Here is an 8,403-nt window from a genome sequence, read left to right as displayed (position 1 = left end):
TTTGATATTTCGATTCCAACCACATAAACAGAAGCTGTCAGCATTCAAACACAGAGCCAACACTGGAGCCCTTCACATTCAGGAAGCATGCCGAAAATCCCAGTGGGTTCTCTCTTATGTTATTTCTGATGACACCTCGTTCGACCACTCAGAAATGTCACAGGGTTCCAAAGCACAAAGGCAAATTATAACTGAAACTTGGCCAACTCAGTCTCTGGTGGGAAAGCAAAAGCACCTAGGTCAGAGCAACTACTTCTCTTCTAACCCCATAGCAGAGGTCATGCCATGCACTGAACAGTGGCTCCTGAGCACCAAAGATAGCAAACCCAGCATCACGTCACCATGGCAGACTGGCCCAGTCATAAAATAGTGATTGCATTTTCTATCAGCTGACATTCCTGAAATAGTGTTGAGCCCACAAGATATCAAGAACTTTGGGGCTATAAGTGCTCATTTGTAATTAGAACTGTTAGTTTTCTTGGCTAAATACTAAAGGTCTGGCCTTCTTTATATTTCTCGGCTAGCCACCAAACAAACTAGCAAAAGGAAGCCTGTGCTGCTGGCTTTTAAGGATTACAGAAACAGCTACTGATTTTTAGGTGCCTGAGAGCTTGCCAATGCACGAGCGGCTTCTTTTCCTATCTGGTTAGCCTTTTAAATTGGATGGTGAAATTAAAAGGGCTCTGGAGGGAAAGCCACTGCATGTTATAATGGGGTTTTAGGAAATTTCCTGGCACCTGAGCTCATTGCTAATCTGTAGTCTTCTTTTCTAGTTAATGAAATATGTTTATCTTGTAAACTTTATAAAGTGGGTCAAACAGCAATGATTCATAGGTCATAATAGCAATGGGGTGCAATTTTAAAATTGAATCTACATAGCAGGACAGATACCCACACTTGATACCTGTATCTGTACCTACTCAGATCCTCTAAGTCTGCCATTTGCTGGCAATCTACAAATGTAGACCTGCCTTTGTCCTGTCTGGTCATCACCAAAGAAGCAGTCCTCGGCCCCAGCCTAAGCAAGAGCAAGAGTATTCAGTGTACAGCTTCCCTAAATATATTCCATTTGCAGGCCTCTTGAAATTAGTCACCTCTCTGCATAAAGATGTACACATTGCTATGACCAGCACACTAAGGATACACCAGCAGAAAGTATGTGACAGTGCATACTGGGCTTATATGTTCAACCACGGGGCCTTCTTTGCTGCCTCACAGCCTGGAGATGGGTAACTTCGTCAATTTCTCCCTGCTTGCTGCAGGAGGGAAACAACTGAAGCACTTGCTTAAACATTGACATAATTTCCAGACACCTTGTGGAGCAGCAGCTTTCTACATATCTTTAGACACCCAGGCAATACAGAAAGCAACCAGTATCATGAATATCAACCAAGATAAGTGTCACCTTATTCTAAAGTATTGGACTGAGATCTTCTGTTGTTAGTGACCTGTGTGAGTTACACCCACAACGTTACACAGCTGCAAACACAACAGAAGGGTGCTCAACCAAAACCTTCCTTTGCAGGAGGCTGCCAATAAAGGAACTAGTTTACCTTGATGCCATAAACTGCCAAGATAATATTGGTTAAAGAGATCAATTGTCTGTTTGGGTTTGTTTCAAGGCTCAGCTGCTCACGACTAGCTGTGCTCATGGGCACATTATTTAACCTCTCTGGTGCTTCATTTGCAAGACAGAAATCATAATAACATCCACACATCACCAGCAATGGATTCCTTGTGTCAATTTCAAAACAGAATAATGTCCACAATGAGTTAAATAGGCTTGTGTTTGCTGCTGATACTATTTGCTGCGTAATGGTTGAAATTTAGTTTTTGCTTTAATGTTAGGACTTATATAGTAAATTCAGCTTTTCCTCTCCACAGCAGGTCACTGAATTGAGAGATATCTGGAAGACCTCGACACAAGTCCAGAGAGGTGATCACTAGCTTTAAATAGGAGCCCTGTGCTGGACCTGGAATGAATACAATGGCACTATGTATGGGTAGGAGTTTTATTACTCACACCCAGGCATAACCACCCTTCAGCGCGCGCGTGAGTACGTGTGTGTGTGTGTGTGTGTGTGTGTGTGTGTGTGTGTAATACCAATGATTGAACTCGGGACCTTGAGCTTCAGAAACAGATGCTTATGCCACTGAGCTATCTCCCTGGCCTCCATTCTCTTTTCTGAAGCCTTTAGAAGGATAGAAAGACTACTGCAGGTTGGAAGACATAGCTCAGTGGTAAAGTGCTTGTTTAGCATCCACAAATCCCTGGGTTAAATCCTCAGCTCCAAACAAACAAACAGAAACAAAGATTGTGGTGCATACTGCAACTGACACTACAAAATGGCAAACTGAAACTTGAAAAGTTAGATTTTTCACATGTGGATCAGATTTATTTCACTTCTGAGTGTGGTCTTTAGCTGCACACATATCTATATCTATCTATATATACATGTGTGTGTACATGTGTTTACACATGAATGTTCACTAACATGTACATTTATTTGCATGATTCATTGTATATTAATTAAAAATTTTAAACTAGAAAAAAAAGTTGTTTGTTTCTTTTAGAGATAAGCATCTCCTTCAAATGCCATGCTGCTAAGCAAATAACTCAGGCCTCCTCCTCTCGTCAGACTCCGCAAAGTGACAAAATATGGAGCCAATGACCTGGAACCTATTTCATTTCTTTTGTCACATGAATTTAAAGGTTTTATTTATGTGTTTCCCTGTACTGCTGTGACAACCAAATGACATCTGTGTACCAGAACACACGTGCATCAACAGTAAGGTATAACTTTTCATTATACCACTGCTAAAATATTTAGATTTTGTAGGAGACATAAGCAGAAAGATGGCCACACCAACAGCGAGATGAAGATACCTGACAGCATCACGTAGGTGTGGAGATCTGAATTGTATCTCTGTGTTCCTGCTCTCCCAGAGCTCCAGATGCCTGCCATGGCTACACCTGGCTATAGACATGGGCGTCCCATCCCTCACGGGGATCTTTGAATGCTTTTATTTTTCTTCTTTACCAAAATATACTATTTCCTTTAATTTGGTCAGTAGCAAGCAAAGGAACCTAAGTATATAAACCCCACAGGCAGTAGCAGAGTGCCATGCGTGTGGCTCCCCTACCAGATGAAGCCACTGAAAGGATGAACTCTTATCTGTTTCATGTTTACTCCTTTGAGACACAGAGTGAAGGCACAACATGGAGCCTCTGTATGGATACGTTATCTGCACACGCACATATGTTATCTGGAATGCCCTTCACTGCTTGGTGTCTGAACAAAGCTAGACTATTCCAGCCAGTGACAAGCAGAAGGACTGACCTCCAGGGCACGACAGGAGATCATTCTGCTTTGCTGAGGAACCCGAGAACCTAATGACCAGAACAGTGGAATGAAGCTCAATACCCAAGCTCCTGCTGAAAGCATGTGATTATTATCACAACTAGTATTCAATAAGAGTTTCACAAATTATTATTTCTTGAGCCAAAAATTACTGCAACTGTGTTGAACTTATACTTTCTCATGAAATTCTTCCAATAAATTAAAGAGGTAAATCGGGAAGGTGAAGCACAGAGGAATTAAAGCCACCTATGTGGCATTGTTGTAGAGCATGAATTAAACTCCATGAGAGTCTTGAACCAACCTCTGGGCTTCTAATTACTGTGTCGTCGTCTTTCCTACCCAAGTCTGCACTCATCTTTGTGACAAAAATTACGTTTTCTCATTTTGCTATTTATCTATTTATGGTATGTGAGAGATAAAGTTTCATTTCATAAGAGTGAAATTAATATTCCTGATTGATGAAAGTCTTCAGAAAAATAGGAAAAAGAAAGTTCTGCATCTAGGGAAAAAAAATTGAGACTCACAAAGAAGTTTAAAGAAGAAGAAATGCATGGGGCTGGTGAGATGGCTCAGTGGTCTAAAGCACCTACTTAGAACAAGCTTAGCAAAGCACAGGGACCGCGGTTCCATCCCCCAGCACCACATGCCAGCCAGACCCGCCCCCTGGTGGTCTGAGCTGGCCACACACACACACACATAAATAAATAAAATTTTTTAAAAAAAGAAGAAGAAATGCAAATAGCCTGTGAGTGCAGCAACACTTATAACAGGAGAAATGCAAATTAAGGTCAGGAAAGTTAAAGCATAAATGAGAATAACGACTGCAACAGATTGAAACACTACAGATATATTTAAATCTATGAGCTCCTAATGATACTAAGGAAGAAAAGGAGGCAGCCTCTCACTGCTCATCTTCGGAAAACCAAATCATTATTTTGAAAATGACAATTCATAGAAAAACAGCATTTCCCTGCCTTTCCTGGTGACCACAACAAAATTCTGATGACATTTCCATCTATAGAAGCCCTTTCACCAAAATGAAGATACAATAAGATCTGAGTATCAATGTTATTATCCCAAATGATACAAGTCTACATAATCATTATTGTTGTCCTCTAACATCAAAAAAGAAAGAGAAGATGCCATGTGTCAGCTGACAATACATGTTTCTCCTAAACCGTCTTCCCAGAACAAGCCACATGAACCGGACCATGCTGCTAAATTTAAAATCACTTTACAAGGTATTCAGGAAACCAGAAATTACCTATGTATAATGCCACAGAGATAAAATAACATCAAGCTGGGGCATGATCCGTAGGAAAAACAGCCCCACTTTCCTCTACAACTAAATTTCAAGTAAATTTATCAATACTATAAGACTTCACTGAAATTAAAGTCAATTTTGATAGCTAGGACTTATTTGGATTTTTTTTTATTTTAATAATTTTATTGGGAAAGAAGTAGCAATGAGATAGTTTCAAAACAGGTTAGTAGTACAGTCACAATAATACATTGCATATTGTTGTCTTTGTAGTAGTTATTCCTATTACTAGATGCAGACTTGATATCTTGTCTAAACACTATTAGTTCAAAACCTCATTGAACTAAGAGAAAGTAGCTATATATTTATGCTCTTTGGTATATATTTTTATACATATTTTTCCCACTATAAAATGGTCCTTATTTATATTCCCTTTTTTGTTTACTTTTGTCAGAGATGTATATTCCATTGCCATTCATATATAGTAGGTGCATGAATTCAGCAGAGTAATCCAATATAGCTTTCCACAGTGGCAGTAGAGTAGCCAATGGGGTTTATCTGAGGCATGATTATTGCTAATTGAAAACTTTTCCCAGTACCCCACCATGATGACTTGAAATATTTGGATCTTGACGTACAAATATTTTTAAAATTATACCCAGTCATTTGAAAAGTGACTGGATATTTAATGATAGTAAAGACTTACTAACATGGTTGGTATAATAGTGATACTATTATTAAAGGAATCTGACCTTCTAAAGATAGATATTGAAATATTTAAGCAAGAAGGAGTGCTCTGGGTGGGGATCCATCACCTGGGACAGCATTTGACATTGACTTAGGGGTACAAATGATGTTACTACTCTGCTCATTATACTATAATACATGTTTTGATTTTTTTTCCACAAGAAAATTACTAAGGAGGACTATTTGTCAGATACAAGTGCATAGAGTAGCTTTATGACAAAGAAACTTTACCAAAATGATAATGATCATACCTGTGTGGCAGAATTATGTGTGATGTCAGCCATTTAAAATAAAATTTTAAAAAAGATTTCCTAATAAGTGTGACATATTTGCAAACAGAAATGAGAAAATTATTTTTGATACATCTTTCATATAAGGCTGTAAAAGTTGTAATGTTATTGTTCAAAGACTTGTGAAGGTTGGAAAATCAGAATTTACTATACTCAAGTGGTGAGCATATAAGTATTTACTACAAATTCCCTTAATTTTAAAAATGTAGTAAGTTTTTAAATGCAATGTTATATAAACTGAAAATAAAATGGCTTCTATTATTGCTATCTCATAGGTTATAGTGGATGTCTTTTTATAAAATAATCTCTAAAAGCCAAGTTTCATACATTGTTTAAAAAAAAACCTTCGAACATTTTTATTTTTAAAGGAACAAATTAACTTGTAATTCATTACATTCAAGGTATTCCACTCTAACACTGTTCAATGATTAGGGAAAAGATTTAATTATCCAGTTAAAAATACTTCAATGAAAAACACTGAATGAGGCCATAGGGATCAGCTACTTGAATACTACTGTTATTCTACAGGCAGAAAGAAAATATCCAAAATCACAGTGTTGGGTAGGATCAAATGAGCGACAAGAGCTCTCGTCCTGAATGCCTAGCTCCCACGTTTCATAGCTAAGCTCTACAACAAGGCATCTTACCAAATGCCTCTGCGATTCTGGCAACACTAAAAACCAACATTACGCATAAAATCATAAAACAAGTATAACAAATATATGAACACAAAAGGCATTGCAGCTGTGAGGGAGTAGTGTGTGTGTGTGTGTGTGTGTGTGTGTGTGTGTGTAATAACTGTATGCCTGCATGTATAGGTGTCTATAAGAACTATGCATATACACACTCTGTTTATTCTAGTAGTTTGATCTCATAGCAAAATTAAGCTGAAAGCACAAAGAATTCCCACTGGCCTCATGTGCTCCATCCTTTCCCCTAGATGGACAGCATTTCCACTGGCAATACCCAAACCATAATGAAATATTTGTAAGATCAATGATGCATTACAGTGACACATCGTCCCTCAGAATCCACAGTTGGGATTAGGGGGTCATCTTTGGTATTTCACACGGTATGGATTTTAAAACGTTTAGTGGTAAACGCACACAGTTACAGTTTCAGACAGAATTTTTTTCTTAAAATCTCTGAATACTCCTCCCCCACACCCCTGGCAACTACTGGTTTTTGTACTAATTTTATAGCCTTGTGTTTTTGAATAAGTTATCTTATTGGAATCTGATGGCATGTAGCCTTTATAGGATGATTTTAATTTCATTTAACAATGTACATTTTAAGTTTCCTGTATGTATTTTTATACCCTAATATCCCCTTTCTACTTGGCCCTCAATTCGTTGTTTGGATGTGGCAGTGTATCCATTCACCTCGTGAAGGCATGTTGGTTGCTTCCAATTTGGGGTAATTGTGAATAAAGCTGCTATAAGCACCCATGTGTGAGCATCGTATTGAGGTGGGTTACTGATCCACTGGAGTAAATACTAAGAATATGTCTCCTATTTCATATGCAATAGTATGTTCAGTTACAGAAGACATAGCCAAACTGTCTTCCAAAAGGTGCCATATACAGGAATTTAACATTTAAAAAAAAATAACATGTAAAAATAATCACACACACACACACACAACTATTTCTCCTGAAAATATCTTTGGCAAGCAGCATGTCACACTGTCATTTTATATCTCAAAATCCCAGAAACTGTAATTTCTGTGTGGCCAGGCAATTCTGCAATGTTTCCTGTATTCCAAGTACCCAGCACAGTACTGGTACACAATAAATTCCCAGTCAGTATTGATTAAATGAACGAATAAATCCAAGGATGAAAATCTCTGTTCCAGTTTTGTAACAGAGGATACTTAGGTTGAACATGTGAAGACTTATCTTACAGAAGCATATCATGTGAAAAGTAAGTATTTTTAAACAAATAATTTAACTCGGACAAAGTCTTCCCTCTAGAAAAGATGTGAAGGACTCTGAGCGAGCGGGGGAAAGAAAGAGCAGATCTCACGTCTCCTAGGGCATGTGCTCATAGCGTGGAAGAAAGGACAGAAACCTCTGCACTCTTCACATAGTTCTCTATTTGTCAAGTACTACAGTTGAATTTACATAAATTAAATGCACATAAACAGAGACTTTACAATAATTGCAAAACCAGTGCATTGGAAATAAGCCTTCATTGAAATTACATTAGAAACCAAAAAGATTAAACTAGTTTTGCAAACATTTAGTCATATTAAGAGGTAGAAAACAGAAAGCTTATAAAACAACATAGATGTATGTAGCAAATCACAGAAGTCCAAGCTAGGAGAAGAAACCACCTCTTCTCCACAAGGAGAAAACATGGCCCCTAAAGGACTACAAGCCACTTTCCTCTTCAAATTCTTGTGCTATATGCACTTAAGTGTTCGTGATCACACAAAGAAGTAGTTAATCTATTTACCTAGCTTTCGTTTTCTAAACTAGAAAAGAGACGTAATACACTAGTTGCTTTCTCATCACTAGGTCAAAATACTTGACACCCACAGTCTAAAGGAGGAAAGTTTACTTTAGCACAGTGTCAGAATATTCACTCCATGGTTGGCTGGCTCCAAGGATGGAGTGGCATGGCAGGAGAGGACTGGTAAAGAAAAGTGGCTCAATCCATGACAGACATGAAGCAGGGACAGAAGGGAAGAGACAGGTTCAAGAATGTGCTCTTTCAGTTCACATTCCCAGTGACCTGCCACT

At 38.2% G+C, this 8,403-nt stretch overlaps 1 pseudogene; it reads left to right on the top strand.

The window, feature by feature from the left end:
* Positions 1 to 5,141: 5,141 nt before the first annotated feature.
* Positions 5,142 to 5,264, top strand: LOC111816327 (annotated as a pseudogene).
* Positions 5,265 to 8,403: the final 3,139 nt, after the last annotated feature.

The sequence above is a fragment of the Octodon degus genome, unplaced genomic scaffold, assembly GCF_000260255.1.
Source record: "Octodon degus isolate 3935 unplaced genomic scaffold, OctDeg1.0 scaffold00029, whole genome shotgun sequence".
Classification (NCBI taxonomy): Eukaryota; Metazoa; Chordata; class Mammalia; order Rodentia; family Octodontidae; genus Octodon; species Octodon degus.
Note: the sequence above shows the minus strand (reverse complement) of the source record. Positions and strands in the feature narration are given on the sequence as shown.